The sequence below is a fragment of the Drosophila miranda genome (genome assembly GCF_003369915.1).
Source record: "Drosophila miranda strain MSH22 chromosome Y unlocalized genomic scaffold, D.miranda_PacBio2.1 Contig_Y2_pilon, whole genome shotgun sequence".
NCBI classification, from domain to species: domain Eukaryota; kingdom Metazoa; phylum Arthropoda; class Insecta; order Diptera; family Drosophilidae; genus Drosophila; species Drosophila miranda.
The window spans coordinates 25,888,056-25,907,833 of NW_022881614.1; the positions used below are offsets into that span (position 1 = coordinate 25,888,056).

A 19,778-nucleotide genomic window follows, 5' to 3' on the forward strand; every position below is an offset into this window, starting at 1 on the left:
TTGCGGTGTCGACAATTACTCCATATACCCTTGCAGAGAGTAGTATGATTCGTTAGTATTTCTGAACATATCAGATATAAATCCCAACTTTGTATAAGTATGAACATTGGATAGATAAAAACTAAAGATCTTCTTTGTTTTTAAAGGATAGGCTCCACCAAACTTTTCACAATTTTACACACAGTGTTACAGAAAGCAGTTAAAGTAAATCAAAATCAGAGCACGATATCATACAAAAATCATCGAAATAAGAGTATCTATAGTTCAGACATATTTATTGATCAATATCCTGGCTTTAACCAACTGGGCGGAAATTAGACACGATGCGCTAACTACTCTTATGTGGAGGCACAGATTGTAGAAATTACTTTAGCGCCGAGCCGAGAGCGAGAAGACTGCCGGGCCGTCGAGAGCGCGTGATTCATGCGCCAGGGGGGCCAGACAAAGACCCAGAGTAGCGGCTCCAGCTCCAGCTAAAAGTTGTGGGCAAAGCGAGCACTCGCTCAGTCTGCGATACAAACTTGAACCGGAAAGATCGATTCGACGGGCAACTCGAACCCAGAGAGTGAGCACGCGCACGCGTTCAGTCTCCAGTCCCCATTCTACGCCGGTGCATTCTCAGTGAAGTGAACGATTTATGGAAATATATTGTTTGCAACTCAACGCAATTGAATTAAATAAAACTCAACAAGTGTGTGAATCGAAAATAAACAGCGCAGCGTCTATTCAGAAATATACGTACATACATATATACGAGTGTGTACCTGAACATCATCGCCATGGAATATCACCGACCAGCAGATGCCCAGACAATGCTGCTAATTATGATAGGTGAGGCTCAGACGGTGTGTCTGGACGTCTGTCAGGCCCTCTGCTCTGGCAGGCCTTCCTTGAGTGAGATATGCAAACAATATACAACATGCAAACACGACAAGCCACATGCTAATTATGGGATCATGAACTTCCATTTGTCCTCCCTTTGATTGGATGTAATTATATGTATACTTTGAATGTAGGCTTAAATTGGATTTAATGAGCATGCATGCAGAATTCTCTTTTATATCCAATTCAATTGTGATGAAAATCGATTGATAGTTAGGAAATACGTCTAGTCTTATCGATGTGAAATATGACTTCATTTCCTTTATGACATTTATTTTTTTTTGACATTTAGGTACTGGTATCCACTCTAACTAGAGCCACATGTATGTACTCTGCTTAAAGCGATTCTGAATAGTTATATTAGCCGTATACGACTGTTTGAGCAACTGCCAGCGTCATCGTGGATGTCTATACAGACATCATAAACCAGTTAACGATGTCTTTACGGGGCCCGTTAGGCGCTTATCCCGGCAGATAAGATCTCCCAGTCAGTGACATGTGATCAGATCATATATATCATTTAAACGAAACAAAGTCAAAGTCAAAGTCTCTCTACTTGGAAGACATTTTAGTTGCAATTTCCCGCAAATTAATTATAGAAACCGGTTTAATTCAAGTCCCAAAATGCTAATGCATCAATGACGTTATCATGCCGTTCAGGGAACTGTTGTTTATCCCAAAGAGTCTGTACACCGAAAATTCGGCTTGGGATCAAGGGTGATTGGAGTACGATTGGTGTGATATCAACTCTGATCTGAAACAATAAAAGCACTCGTACGCAGTCACCTGTGGAAATTGCACAGAAGCCAGGTGCCGCAACACTCAAAGAGCTGACGTTGACTCCATCACGTTTTCCATCATTAGTAGCTAATTAGAATTAAATTGCCAATACTCGTTATTTGTTTTTGCTTTTGCTACTTTTTGTTTTTCTACAACCAAGAAAGTGGTTTTTTTCTATGGCATACGTGGGAATGTGTATGTTTAGCAGTCGCCTTATCAGTATACTCTCTAAAAATAAGCAAACGCAACCCACACAATTCCAGATGACAAGCATCAACTGACGATCTGTAAGGCATCTGCAGTGCGTTGTGGTTGCCCGCGAATATATATAGATCCATGACGCGAAAAGCTCAAGATCTAGTTAGAGGTTGGAACTGGATCAGGGTTGAGTGGAACTACAGCCGCCTCACTGTGGTAAACAGTTGGGTAAATCTTCAGATAAATCTCCATACATTATAGTGTGATGTACCTATTTCAGGCTGAGGTAAGCTCAGTCCCGTCCAGGGGTCAATCCACAAGAAATTTGTAGAAATGTGAATGAACCTTATGGGCGGCGTCAGGGGGTGGCCTGTCGTAGAGAGGTGGATCGGGGCTAGAATGGGCGTCGCTCGTCGTGTATACGAAACGACTGTGGGGACTCGGGGTGGGGTGACGTCGGGGCCTCGGCTAATTGGGGTGAACTTACGCAATCGGGTGTTTTTACTTTGATAATTTGACACTTTATTGTAATTCTTAGCGGTTTAAATGAACTTATTTTAATTGGGCGCCGGTGTCTTCTGGTGAGTTCCGGGTACCGCGTCTGTACTCCGGGCCGGGTCTCGGCGTAAGTTGTTCGTTGGTTTTCGTCGCCGTCTTTTTATATGCCCGTATTGCTGGGTCGACGGGGGGGGGGGGGGGGGGGGGGGGGGGGGGGGGGGCGTTGGTTGTGGGGTGTGGTGCGATGCTCTCATTATAAGTCGGGGGACGGATTGTATCGAACCCTTTTAGGTTCGTTACACCCTCCCCTTTCTTTCCCGGCGAGAGTTACGAGGACTCTCGGGTCGGGCTCTTGTGGTTTCTTCTGTGGTCTGCGTTGGGGTTTCCGCGTTCTCTTCGCTTCGTCAGTGGGTTTGTGGGGCGCGCGGTCGTGAGCGTTACGTTCCTTCTCTCGCTGGCGTCAGCGCTGTTCGATTAATTGGTGGTCGCGCGGTTCGCTGCGCTTGCATTCTCGGAGGTATTATGCCATCGGGCTCGTTTTTTTTGCCGGTGTCGTCTTTTGGCCGGGTGTCCCGGGTTTTGCTGACTCGGTGGTGCCGTGGTTGGGGCGTCGGGTTGAGGTCTCGTTGCTTTCTTCGTCGATGTCAGCATTCTCGAGTAGGTCAGTGGGTTCTTCGGACTCGTGATCGTGGAACTCCCTCAGGTCGTTGATATTTGCGGTTTTGTGTTTTCGGCTTTCGCAGTGTTGTAATTTGGCGATGTTTGGCGATGGAAAACTCTTGACCCGGTAGGGGCCGTCGAACTTCGGGGCTAGCTTTGCCGCAAAGCCCTCGGCGGCGTTTGAGAGGTGGTGTTGGCGTAGTAGTACCAGTGATCCGACGGCGGGGCGCCATAGTCGCCGGCGGAGGTTCTAATGTCTCCCTTGCTCTTGACTGGCTCTCTGGATGTTATTGCGGACGATGGCGAATACTTCTTTCAGCCTCGTCGCTTTGCTGGTGGCCGCCTCTGGCGTACTTCCTGTCCCGGGCGTGACTTCGTCGTAGAGGGCGCCGGGGAGTCGGGGCTCTCTTCCTTACAGGAGGAAGGCGGGGCTGAATCCGGTCGTCTCGGAGACGCTGGAGTTGATCGCCAATGTCATCTCGGGTAGGAGCTCGTCCCATGTATTCTGGTGGTCGTCGACGAACTGGGCGATCATCGTTTTCACAGTCCGATTGGCTCTCTCCGTCGGGTTTTCTTGGGGGCAATACGGGGCTGTGTGTTGCAGCTCCACGCCTGCGCTTCGCATGAATGTTCTGAACGATCGGCTGGTGAACTGGGTCCCGTTGTCGCAGACGAATAGTTTTGGCACGCCGAAGCTGCTCAGTATTCGTTCTCTGAAGGCTCGTTCGAGGTTCGCCGTTGTCGCTTTCTTGAGGGGTACCAGTTCGACCCACTTGGAGAAAGTGTCGAAGAATACCAGTAAGATGGTTTTTCCCGTGCTTGGACCGTGGTAATGGTCCGACGAAGTCGCCACACAGGGTGGCGAAGGGTTCTTCGGCTTTACGGGTGAACATCCTGCCGACGGCCTTGCGCTGCGTGGCTTTGAACTTCTGACAGCTTACGCAGCCCTGCACGTACCGTCGCACGTCTCGGTGTAGTCCTGGCCAGTAGTATCGTTGTGTTGTCCTCAGCATTGTTTTCCGGACGCCAAGGTGTCCTGCCGTTGGTTCGTCATGGCATTCGCGGAGTACTCTCGTCCGGCCGTTTTTGGGCACGCATAGTTTCCACGGTATGTGGTCGTCGTTGTCGGCTCCGTGTCCTAGATAGCGGTATAGCTGCCCATTTTCGTACGTGTAGTCTGGGTACTTCTGGGGTTCGTCTTGGACTTGTTGGATCCTTTGTTTAAGCCGGGTGCATGGTGTGTCGTCTTCCTCGATGCGGGAGAGGGTCTCCAGTGGTTGCCTTGACAGTGCGTCTGCGACTACGTTCTGGTTGCCGGCCCGATAGTGCACGTCGTATTGGTATTGCTGTAGTTCGAGCGCCCATCTTGCTACTCTACCGTATTCAGCCACTTTAGTGCGAGATGATCGGTGATGACGTCGAATCGGTAGCCTTCGAGATAGCATCGCAGTTTTCGGATCCCCCAGATGACGGCGAGGCATTCCTTGTCGGTGGCCGAGTAGTTTTCTTCTGCCTTGTTGAGGCGTCGACTGACAATGCGATGACCCGCTCTTTCCCTTCGATCTCTTGGGTGAGGACCGCGCCTACTCCCAGGTTGCTTGCGTCCGTCTGCAGGGAAAATTTGACGTTAAAGTCTGGGCAGGCGAGTACCGGTGCGGTGGTGAGCAGTGTTTTCAGCTCGTCGAAGGCGTCTTGTTGTTCTTGACCCCATGTCCATGCTTTCCCTTTCTTCAGCAGCAGTGACATTGGTTGGACAACGGTGGCAAAGTTTGGGACAAATCTGCGGTGCCACCCGGCCATGCCTACGCATTGTCGTAGCTCCTTCAGGTTGGTCGGCGGCCTCAGATCCTTTACGGCTGCGATTTTGTCGGGGTCCGTGTGGATACCTTCTTCGCTGATCATGTGGCCCAGGTATTTTATCCGGCGTTGGAAGAAGGCACACTTGTCCGTGTTGACCCGTAGGTTTGCCTTCCGCAGTCGTGCGAAAACTTCTTTCACGTTGTTCAGGTGTTCCTGGAAGCTTTTCCCGAACGCGAATGGTTCCATGTCTGCGCCGATAACGGCGTCGAGGGTCCGTTGAAACGTGGCTCCCGCGGAGTGTAAACCGAAAGGAATTACTTTCCATTGGCCGGGTACCGTGAATGCCGTGGCTTCCCGGCTGTCGCGGGCCATTGGTATCTGCCAATACCCGTTTTTATACCCGATACTCAAAATGAGTATTGGGGTATATTAGATTTGTGGTAAAAGTGGATGTGTGTAACGTCCAGAAGGAATCGTTTCCGACCCCATAAAGTATATATATTCTTGATCAGCATCAATAGCCGAGTCGATTGAGCCATGTCTGTCTGTCCGTCTGTCCGTCTGTCCGTACGTCCGTCTGTCCGTCTGTCCGTCCCCCTTCAGCGCCTAGTGCTCAAAGACTATAAGAGCTAGAGCAACGATGTTTTGTATCCAGACTTCTGTGATATGTCACTGCTACAAAAATATTTCAAAACTTCGCCCCGCCCACTTCTGTCCCCACAAAGGACGAAAATCTGTGGCATCCACATTTTTAAAGATACGTGTTCGGGCCAGCCGCTGAAGAATAACCGTAACTTTAACATTATTATTGTATGAGCAGAGAGAGCCGCCTATGTTGTAAAACGTTGACGTTCTGCAGAGCTGCTGCGCTCTCCCGCTAAAGGGGCTCTCTGCCGCCGCCACTTCGGCAACTACTTTGATCTGCTGCCGCCACTTCGGCAATCACTTTGATCTAACGCCGTCGTCTATAGTTTAGTTCTATGCTAACCCCTCTGCGCATTGGTTGCATATCGATCTCGCATAAAGTTTATCTGGCAATAGCAAGCAATCGGCTTCCGCTAAGCCACCAAGATTAAATACGAATTATAAATTTTAACCCAAAATCTCTTTTCATTTTTGAAACACATATGTAGGTGCCAAAAAAGCTTGGCATCTCAAACATTGGTGACCCCCCGACGTGATATAAAACCATTGCTTAATCGCGTTCCGTTAAAACACTTATTATTTATACAATATTTTGTTGGTGGGTAGTTTAACTACCAACAAATACATTTGGGTGCACGTTGAAAAACAGTTTAAAGTGCAAATTCAGTGAGAGTGCGGCTGGAATATTTATAGACAAATTCCGGTACTTTAAGCGTCGAATCTCTCATTCTCTGCGCAGCTGCAGCCGCGGTTCTTGACTTTTCGTGTCTTGCATTCTCGCTCTCGCGTCTATACATCGTCGCTTAAGCGGTATTTCATTTTCCGTTGTTGTGTCGAATTGCACAACGGTTAACATGGACAACGATCCGAATACAGGCGCGGGCGGAAATATTGTGGTGGCTGATTCCAGACTGAATCTGTATAAGCGTAAAAGTCAGTCATTATATGATCGATTGCACAGGCTTGGAGAATCCTTCGCGGGGAATAAAATCGATAAGCTGACCGCTGCGGAAGTCGAGGTGCGCCTTGATATGTTGGCAGAAATTCGAGAGGAATTTAATAAGGCCCATAATGAGTTGGAGGCTCTCGATCAAAACGAGATTGGGAGTGAGCTGCGCGAAATCTTCGATACTCTTTTCATATCGTTGAAAGCTGAGTTGCTGGCTGCTGTTGAAGTAAGCCAGTCACACGCCGCTGCCCATTCTACGACTCTGCCAAGCCATTCCGGACATAGTACCATCATCATGGCTCACAAGCAGCGACTTCCTGAGCTGAAGGTGCCTAAATTTTCTGGTGGATACGTCGAGTTCTCGGATTTTATGGCAATGTTCAAATCGGTGATTGAAGCGGATGCGGATCTCAGTGACATCGAGAAATTCCAGCACCTTCGCTCTTGCCTCGCTGATGCGGCTTTGGATTCGGTTCGATCGTTAGAGCTCTCCAGTGCCAATTATCGTGCGGCTCTGGATATACTTAATAAACGCTTTAATAACAAAAGACTTGTTTTCCAGGCACACATCAAGAAGATTCTTGGGCTAAAGAGGGTAGACTCGCCTTCTGCTAAAAGGCTTCGGGAGTTTTCGGATGCAGTCAATTTACACATGCGAGCGTTGCAGACATTGGGAACTGCTGAGGAGATTTCAGGATTCATGGTCATCAACATGCTGCTGCAGAAGTTGGATTCGAAGACGCAAACCAAATGGGAGGAGCACACATCGTCGGATGCTATACCTACCGCAGAGGAATTCTTCGAATTCTTGCAGCAACGCTGCCAGAAAATGGAGCGGTTGGAATATGCTACAGCGACACACGCTAGTAGCGATCAGGTGGGAAAAAACCATTCCTATACGCAGGTTAAGAAAACGTTTGTAGCTTCCAACTCTTCCGCCGACCCGTCTGTATGCGTCTTTTGCCACTCAGCGGGCCATGGAATATACTCGTGCAAGATATTCGGAAATCTCTCACCGTTGCTGCGCCACAAAGAAGTGAAGAAGCTTTCCCTATGCTTCAATTGCCTAAAGCCGGGGCACCGGGCCCGCGCATGCAATAGTGGAAAATGTCGAGTATGCGGCGGTAGGCATCATAGTTTGTTGCACTTCGATAGTATACAGCCCACAACACAAGGCTGCCCAGGTATTACTCCTCCCGATCTGGCCGTTCAACCGGACACTCTTTCCGTTGCTCAAAATTCTGCTAGCAGCTCGTCTCTACCTTCGTCTACCTCTCTTGCTGCCCAAGGTCTTCACTCTGATGTCGTGCTTCTGGCTACAGCCGTGGTTCTCGTAAAGAATCGGTCTGGCGTTTTAGTTCCTTGTCGTGCCATCTTAGATTCAGGATCGCAGCTGCATCACGTCACATCCAGGTTCGCCCAGCAGCTTCAGCTTAGGAGAACTCAATCGTCTGCACTTGTGTCTGGGCTGGGCGATACCAGCGTTTCTACTGAGGGATCCACCATAAGCATTTGTATGCATTCTCGCACCTCTGCTTACACAACTACACTTACTGCTCTCATCGCCCCCACGATTACCGATTCTCAACCAAGTATGACAGTAAATGTATCCGATTGGCGTATTCCATCTAACATTCAGCTCGCTGATCCTGCATTTTTCAATCCTCAACGGTTTGATCTTCTCATTGGTGCGAGCGTTTTTTATGATCTCCTCTGCGTAGGGCAAATCAAACTCACCGATGGACTGCCTCTTCTGCAGAAGACCCGGCTTGGGTGGATCGTATCTGGCGGTGGACAGAAGGTATCAAGCTCGGCGCTTTTGGCTACGCACAATTGTCCAGATTCGATAGCTGAGATGGAAGCAAAGTTGGATAAAACTCTTCGTATGTTTTGGGAAGTCGAGAATTGGGTGGAGGCTGGGTTGAATACCAAAGAAGAAGACGATTGTGAAGCACATTTCGTAAGCCACCTTTCCTGGTTGCCATCCGGGGAGTATGCAGTTCGTCTGCCGCTAAATAACAATACTGATCGTTTAGGAGAATCTTATGCTCAGGCTTATCGACGGTTCATCAGTCTGGAGCGAAAACTGGAGCGTAATCCTACACTCAAGGAGCGGTATTCCGCCTTTATGAGGGAGTACATTGATTTGCATCATATGCACCAAGTCAACCCTGATTCCCGTAGTCTCTGCAAATATTTCTTGCCTCATCACTGTGTCCTAAAGGAGGACAGTACGACGACAAAACTCCGTGTCGTTTTCGACGGATCCGCAGCTACATCTATTCTCTAAATGATGTGATGATGACAGGCCCTGTTATTCAGCCTGCATTGTTTAACATATTGATTCGCTTTCGAACATATCCAGTCGCTCTCACTGGGGACATTTGTAAAATGTACCGCTGCGTACGAGTGTCTCCACCCGACAATTTGTATCAGTGCATCCTATGGCGAGATTCCATCGAGTCCGAGGTTCAAGTCTACACATTAGACACCGTCACATACGGGACGAGGGCTGCAGCATTTTTAGCGGTCCGCGCAATGCACCAGCTGGCCATCGACGAGGGTGAGTCCTACCCTCTTGGCTCAGCTGCTCTGCGTCAGGAGTTTTACATGGATGACCTTATTTCGGGCGGTAATTCGGTCGCACAGGTCATGGACAAGATGCACCAAACATCATCTTTACTGTCCCGTGGTAATTTTAGACTTAGGAAATGGTGCTCCAGTCACCAGGAAGTACTTGAGGGAACCCCTGAAGATGACATAGAGAAGTTCCTAAAGTTTAATGATGGAAGCGACATTGCCAAAACTCTCGGCTTAGCGTGGGACCCTGCTTCGGATCAGCTGCTTTTTGCCTTGTCCGCACTGGACACAAACTCAAAGCCATCAAAGCGGTCGGTTTTATCTACGACTGCGCGGTTCTACGACCCTCTTGGATTGATAAATCCAGTCATTGTCAGGTGCAAAATCTTCCTTCAGCAGCTTTGGAGAGAAAATTTGGATTGGGATGAAAGCCTACCCTCAGCGTTGCATTCAACTTGGATGGACTTGAGAAATAGTTTGGCAAGCATTTCTCGGATCTCATTTCCTCGCTTGGTTCTTCGTTCTAGTGTGGCTACAGAAGTTCACGGATTCTGTGATGCCAGCATAGAAGCATATGGCGCTTGCGTGTATGTCGTGTCCAGGGAAGCCCAGTCTTTGAGCCACGTTTTGTGCTCAAAGTCGCGAGTGGCGCCGCTAAAGACTATATCGATTCCTAAGCTGGAATTAAGTGGAGCCCATTTGCTTGCGAAAATCATGCAGAATGTAAAGGACATGGGAATCTTTACAGGTAGGTTCTATTGCTGGTCGGATTCGTCAACAGCATTATCTTGGATTAGGGACGAGCCAGCTAAATTTCAAGTTTTCGTGGCAAATCGAGTGGCATCAATTCAGGAGTTGACGGCAGCCATGGAATGGCGCTATGTTCCCACATCTTGAAATCCTGCTGATATTCTCTCGAGAGGCTCGCTTCCCAACCATCTTATCCAGTCAGAGCTATGGTTTCACGGCCCATCCTTTTTGCTAGGCTCCAAGGATAAGTGGCCTGTATCTCCATCTAACAACATAGCAACTTTGGAGCTTCGCAAGAGAGGATTGCTAATCACGTCTCCACATGCCGATCTCACGTCCGGATGCAAATTTGCGAATTCATTCTTTCGCATGCAGCGCACATTCGCCTACATGCATAAATTTATACATCTTCTTAGGCATCCAGGACTCACCGTTGCTGATATTCGGCAAGGAACGCATCTTCTAATTCCACACATTCAGCTGGCAAATTTGTGGATGGACATAAAGGAGATTCGGCGCAATGGTCAAGTCATGAAATCCAGTTCTATTAGTTCGCTCAACCCGTTCATCGATCATTCTGGACTACTTAGAGTTGGAGGTCGTCTTGGCAACTCATCGCTAGGATTTGACGCTCAGCACCCGCTCATTCTGCCAAAGGGACATTCCATTACCTTTGCGCTGATAAAATATTATCATGAAAGAAACCTCCATGCCGGACCTCGGCTAGAATATTGGCCCATTGGAGGTGTTAAGGCAGTGGCAAGTGTCGTCAGCAGATGTGTGAGATGCTTCAGGACTAGGCCGCGCATGGTCGAACACATCATGGGAGACCTACCTAAGGAACGTTTGGAAGGATCTCGAGCTTTTGAAGTCACTGGAGTAGATTACTGTGGACCTTTTTTCTACCGATCAGAAATCCGCACGAGGCCTCCGATCAAGTGCTACATTAGCGTATTCATCTGTTTCACTTCTAAGGCTATACACATGGAGCTCGTAAAGGATTTGACCACCGCATCATTTCTAGGCGCACTAAAGCGTTTTACTTCCACTCGAGGAAGGCCAAGTCAAATTTGGTCGTACAATGCGACAAACTTCTTTGGGGCCAAGAACGAGCTTCTGGAGCTAAAGAAGCTTTGTCTGAGCGAACCGCATATGAAGGAGGTCCACGAATCCTGCTTGGCTGACTCGATCGACTGGCCTTTCATCCCACCTCGCTCTCCGCATTTTGGCAGGTTGTGGGAAGCGGCCGTGAAGACCGAAAAATATCACCTGTACCGCTCAGTTGGACCATCTGTGCTTAGCTTCGACGAGCTGCGCACTCTGATCTGTAAGATCACTGCAATTGTTAACTCTCGCCCTTTGCTCTCGCTTTCAGAAAATCCTGATGATTTAGACGTTTTGACTCCTGCTCATCTGCTTTTAGGCGGCCCCCAGGAGCAAATCCTCGAGCCTGACCTAACGAAGCTGAACTACAATCGTCTGGATGGCTGGCAGCGGGTCACCCAACTACAGCAAATATTTTGGAGCCGTTGGCGCAAAGAGTATCTCACTCTTTTGCAAGACCGCGCGAAGTGGCGTACCCCCGCGCAAAACATCTGCAAGAACGACCTCGTTCTGGTGAAGGACGAAAATCTTCCTCCAATGCGTTGGCCACTGGCTAGAGTGGTCGATGTCGTTTTGGGCAAGGACGGAATGTGTCGCGTCGCTGACCTGAAGACATCCTCAGGAAACATCAGGAGGGCCGTCACTCGGCTATGTTTGCTGCCCCTTAAGGAATCTGTTGAGAGACTAGCTCCCAACGAAGGAGTATGTTCGGGCCAGCCGCTGAAGAATAACCGTAACTTTAACATTATTATTGTATGAGCAGAGAGAGCCGCCTATGTTGTAAAACGTTGACGTTCTGCAGAGCTGCTGCGCTCTCCCGCTAAAGGGGCTCTCTGCCGCCGCCACTTCGGCAACTACTTTGATCTGCTGCCGCCACTTCGGCAATCACTTTGATCTAACGCAGTCGTCTATAGTTTAGTTCTATGCTAACCCCTCTGCGCATTGGTTGCATATCGATCTCGCATAAAGTTTATCTGGCAATAGCAAGCAATCGGCTTCCACTAAGCCACCAAGATTAAATACGAATTATAAATTTTAACCCAAAATGTCTTTTCATTCTTTCATTCTTTCTCGCTCTGTCTCTCTCTAACACACAGGTTTCATGGTCGGTTTTGCCAATTGCAAAATATGAGTTCAAGGATCTCAGAACATATAAGAGCCAGAGCAACCAAATTTGGTATCCACACTCCTGTGATATCGGACCTTGACCGTTTCGTGTCCAAATTTCGCCACACCCCCTTCCGCCCACGCAAAGAACGAAAATCTGGGGCATCCACAAATCTCAGAGACTATTAAGGCTAGAGTAACCAAATTTGGTATCCGCACTTCTGTTAGATCTCACTATAAAACGTATATCTCAGAATTTCGCCCCACCCCCTTCCGCCCCCACAAAAGACGAAAATCTGTTGCATCCACAATATTGCACATTCGAGAAAACTAAAAACGCAGAATCATAGATAATGACCATATCTATCAGATTGCTGAATCAGATCGGATCATTTTTATAGCCAAAAGGAACAAATCAATTTGCAGTGGCTACGCAGCGACCGACGTCACGCTCAGACTGATTTTCTGTCTCTCTCGCATGCACTGTTTGTCGTGTCGTTTAATATTAGCGGCGTCTGCCGGAGAGAGCCATACTGACTTAGTATCGGGTATAACCGTAGAGTTGCGGTGTCCGCAGCAACTCACAACGTTCCACCTCGTTCAGGTCTAGGGTCGTGATGAAGTGGGCATTTCGGAGTCGCTCTAGTATGTAGTGGATCCTGGGTAGCGGGTACGCGTCCGGGATGGAACGCTCGTTTAGCTGCCGATAATCTACACACATGCGCCATCTCCCGTCCTTTTTGCGGACCAGGACGATTGGCGCGCTGTGGGGGCTCCGGGATGGTTCGATTAAGTCCTCGGCTATCAGTTGGTCGACCTGTTCATCGATGATCCGCCGCATGGCTGGATTTTTCGGGGAGTACCGTTGTTTTATGGGTCGGCCCGTCGTCCCTCGGATGCCTGCGAGTGTTGGCAGTTCCTCGTCTAGGAATTTCCGTATTTTCGGCGCGATGTCGGGAGGCCATGGGTCGGAGATTCGTTCCGAATCGTCCTCGGGTGGGTCGTCGATTCCTGGGTCGCAAGTGTGGTCGGGGTTCTCGGGAGGATTGTTGTGTCGAATGCGCTTGGTGGTTCGACTTCGCGAGTGTATTCGCTTATGCTGGCGACGATGGCGGGTGCCTCGATCATGAGTAGGGGGCTCGTGTGTGTGTCCTGGGGGGTGCTTGCGCGACGTTGTACTCAGCGTGTCGTAGGGGTCGTTTTCGCGTCGAGGGCGGTGTCGACGCGTTCGTGGGCCAGGGTGGCGGTCAGAGGTGGTGCCTCGAGCGCCTGGCTGCTGCGTGGCGGCTGTCGTTGCTGGGGCCATGTTGTCTTCTGGAGGGGCGTCCTGGGTTCTTTTCCCTTCGTTGGTGAAACCGCGTCGGTGCCCTCGGGAGACCGGCTCGCTTTCTTCGTGGCTTTGCTTAGTTTTGGTTTTCTCGGAGTGGGCCTGGGGCTAGTGTGCTTCGTCGTGGCCGTGGGTTCTGTGTTCCTTGTTCCTTGTGCTCTTGTCTCGTGTCGTGGCAGGGATTTCATTGGCGGCGGAGGTCTTGGCTAGCGGTGATCGTCGGCGTGTTTGGGGTGGCGCGTCGAGAGCCTTGGAGATGGAGGTGTGTGGCGCCACATTGTATTGTGGTTTCAATGGCGCACAGGAAATCCATCCCTATGATGGCGTGCTCTACCATATTGGGTAGTACCAAGAGTGGCATCTGTATCTCTTATTCGTCTAGTTTGACGCGCGCTAGCAAGATCTGAGTTATCTCGCGAGCCGAGCCGTCTGCTAGGCGTATCGTGACGCATGCGGCCGAGTTTGCGGGCGAGGTCGGCGTTGATGAAGCTTCGGGACGCCCCGGTGTCGACCGTGGCTTCCGCGCGCCGTCCTCCGATGGTCACTATCGCCATTATCCGGCCGTCGTGTACTTGTAGCGGGTTTCTTAGTTGGTTGTCTGAGGAAGCGTCGTGCCCGGCTGTTCCCGTGTCAGCTGGGGACGCGAGTCGTTTCCCGACGGCAACACCCCACGGTGCGCGTTCCGCGTCTGCCGCATTCCCAACAGAAGAGGATCGATGGGTTGGTGCAGTCGCGAGAAACATGTCCAGCTTCTCCGCAGCATCGACAGGCTGCGCGTGGGTTGACGATGGGTGTGGTGATCATTCGATGTGCCGTTTCCTGTGCTGGAGCGCCGGCCTGGTGCGGCAACCTTGCGGGTTCCGAGGTGTTCCAGTGAGGCCTTCGGAATTGGGCCCGATTCGTCCCGCTTTCGTTTTGTTGTGCCGTTGGTCGCGTGTACCGGGGTGGTTGTCGAGGGGGGATGATGGTCGCTGGTACGTTTCGTTCCTGGATACTCTCGAACTCTGTGGCCAACATTGTTAATTGCGTCAGACTTCTCAGTTCGTGCCTTCGCACGTACAACTGGTACGCCGGGAGGCTGTTGTCATAGATCCGACTAAGTTCCTTGGCTTCGTCGTACCCGGCGTGGTGCATGAGCAACCGGAGCCCACCGCTTGTTTGCGGTCCCTGATCTGGTCTTCCAATTGCTCGAAGTACCGGGGAGGCAGGAAAAAGGCTAGGAATTCCTGGCGGAAATCGGCCCACGAGGCGCTCTGGAGTCGGCTGGTGCGGAACCAACGGTTGGCTCGGTCGGTGAGGAGCTCTGCCATGGCTCGCGGCACGTAGTTCATGTCTACCCCGTACGAGAGGGCACGCTCTTCCAGTAGTTCGACGAACGACAGTGGGTCGTCCTGCCCGTCGAACTGGATTCCCCACTTTCGGATCCGTTCCGCCATCTGTGCGGCGGGACTGTAGTAATGACCGTCCGTGGGGCCATTTCCTCCTGCTGTCGTCAAGATCCTTCTCATGGGCGAAGGCCTTGGCTCCGGGGGTGGGGGCTTCGGTAGATCTTCGACGGTTATCGATGTCGGTGAGGTGCTGGCTTTGCCCTCCATGACTCCTGGAACTTGTAGGCTGAGTTTGGGGTCCGTCTTTCGCTTCTCTGTTAGTGCTGAGATGTCGGGCTGGGGCGATCTGGCTCGTCCTGGCGATCTGGCGTACTGCCGCTCGAGCTCTGCCAACCTGACCCAGGCATCGTGTTCGAGGGCCCGGCGACTAGTTCGGCGAAACTTCTCCGCAAATCTTCCACGTTACCCTCGCGGCTGAATCCGAATTCCTCCGCGAAGGACTCCAGCTCCTCTCGGCGGCGTTTGCGTATCCAGCCGGTACTCACCCCTGGGTTGGCGACGAATTCCCCAGGGTAATACCTACTGGGCTGTTCCTCTGTATGGGATTCCATCGCTTCGATTGTTACTCGAGTTGGCTGTTTCGCTGGGATTGCGCTTTTCCTTCACTAGGGCACTGTGTCGAGCTTCGCGGCCGACGCTTCGAATTTCTTCTCGGGGTGACGGCACTGTTCCCGTTTCTCTGTCGCTGTGTCGCGCTTTCGTCTGCTCGTTGCGCAACTCTTGCCGTTGGTATTGTGCGAGGTCGGGGTTTTCTTTGTGTCGTTTTCTTTTGTTCTTCTCTAGTGGCCGTGGGGTTTTATTCCACAAACCCTCGCTGACGTTCCCTTGGGTCCCTGCTCGGGCGCCAATTGTGATGTACCTATTTCAGGCTGAGGTAAGCTCAGTGCCGTCCAGGGGTCAATCCACAAGAAATTTGTAGAAATGTGATGGAACCTTAAGGACGGCGTCGGGGTGGCCTGTCGTAGAGAGGTGGATCGCGGCTAGAATGGGCGTCGCTCGTCGTGTATACGAAACGACTGTGGGGACTCGGGGTGGGGTGACGTCGGGGCCTCGGCTAATTGGGGTGAACTTACGCAATCGGGTGTTTTTACTTTGATAATTTGACACTTTATTGTAATTCTTAGCGGTTTAAATGAACTTATTTTAATTGGGCGCCGGTGTCTTCTGGTGAGTTCCGGGTACCGCGTGTGTACTCCGGGCCGGGTCTCGGCGTAAGTTGTTCGTTGGTTCTCGTCGCCGTCTTTTTATATGCCCGTATTGATGGGTCGGCGGGTTTGACAAATGCACTTCCGCGTCGGGGCGCACTTTGCCGTTCTTGGTGATCGTTGCAGATTTTGGCGGCGCCGACTTTCCTCCGTCGATGAACCCGTAAAACCGCACTCGACCGATGGTTTGGCTTGGAGTGGGGAAAGTTCGCGTGACCTGATGTCTTTGGTCATCGTTCTGGAGTTGGCGCGTGTTGATCGGTGGTTGCTTGCGGAGGGGGGCGTTGGTTGTGGGGTGTGGTGCGATGCTCTCATTATAAGTCGGGGGACGGATTGTATCGAACCCTTTTAGGTTCGTTACAATAGCTATGGAGAATATCATCAAAAATATAGCTGGTAGTTTCTAATAACCTTGTCATTGTAGTCTGTAAATGATAGCCTTTCACTCAATTTGGCGACTGGTACAGCACGTGGCAACGGGGAACGATGTATCCGCCAACCCACTAATCAGTTGCGTAACCCTTGGTGAGAATAAATACGTATATTTAAGGTATATTACGAGAATTGTCATCTGCACGTGACTGTAATCTCCATATCTCAGCCTAGGTCAACAAATTTGTATGTATGCTCGGAATTTCATCAGATTCGTTGTGAAATTGATAGGAGAAACAAATCGGAAAGAAAGATATCAATTTATTGGGACTTAATGATGATGGTGTGCCGTGTGCTGCAATGGCTCCGCTCCGCTCCCCATGCGCTGGCGAAGTGTGCAAAAAGATGTCGAGCCTTTGATAGGGAACGCAACTTTTTATGGGGATTGGGGGCTTAACTTGTTTTGTGGTTTATGGTGTTTGTGTTTTTCCTGCGTTTGTGAATCAAAATATTTTGCAAAAAACTATTAGAGTGTCTAAGCACCCACCCCACTAGGCGCTGGAACTACAGTTAGAGACAGAGATATATTATATAGATGGGGAAATAGAGGAAGCCCAGACAATGGGTCGGCACTGGGGCTCACTCTTATCGTCAAGTGGCTAAGACCGTAAACGTAGCCGGTAATTGGGCCTGATTAATAAACGATCCATTTACGTGGTAACGCCCTGCTGTATAGGTTTATATTTAGACCAGAGGAGTGCTTATCAGCCGCGGATGACAAAGAAGATGATGGAGGTTTGTCTGAAGGAAGCAACTCTATTTCTGCGTAGGCGGGAATAGAATAGATATCTTATCTATGATCGCTACCTGTGAGCTCATTTTTTGATTTCCGATACAATTTTGCTAACATTTCGATTCGTTTGGGTTCCGTTTCAGTTATCATCGGCTGCTCGACCACAGCGCACGGCCAGTCCTATCTGATCGCCCTGGAGAACGATCTCAACGAGTCCCCCCAGCCCCAGCACCAGCCGCCATACAACCTGACGACTGCGAACAGCACAACAGATGTGGATCCGTTTGCCAACAGCACTCGCATAATTGTCTACAAGAACAGTGAGTATTTCGAAAAATTTACCGATCCAATCCATTCCTCAGGAAAATTCGAGAAAGCTTCTTGGTTGTTTACTATATCGCGAGTTAATAGATTAACGCCGACACACAGTTTCACAACTGGAGCCTTTGGAACGTATAATCATCGGTCGAATTTCCGCCTAATTACGGTGTTCGTATAACCCGTATAGAGCACCCATTAACGTGGTTCAATGACGAGTAATTTCGTCTGTTTATGACGCAAAAACCCAATTCGATAACTGCTCAGACAGTATGATAACCAAATGTGAGATAAATAGTTTACTTTTGGGTATAGCCATGTCTGGTCTGTAATTAAGACCGTTAAATTCTAATTTTGAACCGCTTTCTCTCTTTCCTTGCAGCTGTCGTAGAGCCATCAAACGAATTGTCCCAGACGGCCATGGATGTGGTTACGATCGTGTGGTACGTGGCAACCTTTCTGGCTCTCGCGGCCTTCTTTATGCTGATGGCCTGCTCGGATCGCAGGTGTCGCGACATGAGGCGCCACCATTCTCACCGTCGTACAGCGAGTTTGCCCCACCCAGCTCCGACAGGGTTATCAAGATGCAGCATGCGGCCAAGACCAGAGTCTTTGTGATACCCTTCAACAAGGCCAGCGACCCAAGAGGCAGTACCGCACCCACGTCTCAACCTCCACCAGTCACGTGCAATATTTACACAGTCCATGAGTTGCAGAAATCGGAGAATTAAAAGATAAGACCGACTCCGAGCGACTGTTGACTGTACTGTGATAACTTGGAGCTAACCCTTACTCCGCCTCTGTGATATTTTCTGTGGCCCCAGAAGAATTTGGTGCAGCGGAAGACGTGTATATTGTTGTGGCGTAGACTAGTGTACCTAAGGATAGAAAAAGTATTAGATGTAAGATCCTGCAGAAGACTGACAACGAAAAATATCCACATATGCAAATGTATTTTCCATAAGATATGCCAGTTCAACTGAACCTAGATGACTAAGCAATCAAGTATAATAAAACAACAAAATATGAAGTTACACCGAACTAATGACTAATCTAAATGAAAGATGACTATTCCAAGAACTCGCATCGATGCGGTTTCCACGCTTGCCTCCGGCACCGCCACCACCGTTCAGGTAGAGCCGATGCGTTATACGGAAAAATTATAAAACAATTCGAATATAACAAATGAACCGGTTTATTAACCAAAAGTATTGCACAATTAATAACTAAAGGTACTTTGGGCTACGCTAAGCATAGGAGATTGGAACTGGGAGCTCTGGTCGCTACGAACTAAGGCAAACAAAAAATCTCAAACACTTGAACAAATTTGTACTTAAAGTAGACAATCAGGACAACCCTACTGATTGAGTCAGTAGTGCAGATGGATCAATCCGGATAGATTTCCAGATAGATCCTATACTCATACCCTCATACAAGAGCCGCGACGCCTTTGACCTTTTGTGTGGCTCGTCCAAGGACTCCTCGCTTGCATTGGCGCTCGTCCGGATGATGCTCTGCAGCAGCACGCTCGACATTTCCATAGAGCTTCTCCCAGTAGCTATCATTCTCGCGCGCTAGTTTGAAAATTTTCACGCTTTCCATCACTCCCACAGTTTTCAGCTTAAACACCAACTTGACCATCAGGTGTCTCTGCTGATAATTACATCTACATGTAGTTGCCATGTAGTAAAATTTTACTGCTGCTGGTGTTGTGGTCCATCTGCTTCAGAAAATTACAATTAATTATGCATATAAACAATCCAATAAAAGGCAGTACCTAAACTTAGTCAATCTTCAAGAAAACTTATTAATCTATCGGATAAAATTCTACGTACAGCGCTGAGGGTCCTAGCTAGCTAGTATGTAATACCAATAAAAAATCATGAAATATCACTTCCGATTAAAGTAAACGCTAATGACCAAAATTAGCCAGACGTCATCACAGATGTCCGAAACTGCTGCATCGAGCCACACATGAGTACATATACGCCAGGCCACGAGGTAGAGATTCAGAACAGCTCAAAACCACGCAAAGGCGATGCATCCAATGAGCTCTACTAGCAAGTTAAGGACTCCTCCATCAGGCATTAGATTAGGATCTGGAGGCCGCTTCCGAATACCATCATCAGAGCTGCGGGATTCAACGTCGAGCTGGGCAGCCAAACCAGCTGATAAGCTTCTAGAAAATTAAAAAAAAAAACAAATATTAGTTGGAACTTTCGAGAATCTTTATCATCACGCGATGAACACTTGTTGTAGTAAATGATGTTCCAGGTATTCTGAATAAGCAGATATGTAAATAGATTGTTCGTAGTCCCATAAAGTAAATAGTTGGAAGGGAATGGTTGTTTAATCACTAAAGGTGGTTTCCTCTCTGTGAAAACATGAACTCCTTTAGCCTTCGTCGTACTTACACCTGGCT

General features: G+C 49.3%; 1 pseudogene; it reads left to right on the forward strand.

Moving 5' to 3' along the window:
* Positions 1-493: 493 nt before the first annotated feature.
* LOC117193594 lies at positions 494-18,400 on the forward strand (annotated as a pseudogene).
* The last annotated feature ends 1,378 nt before the right edge of the window (positions 18,401-19,778 follow it).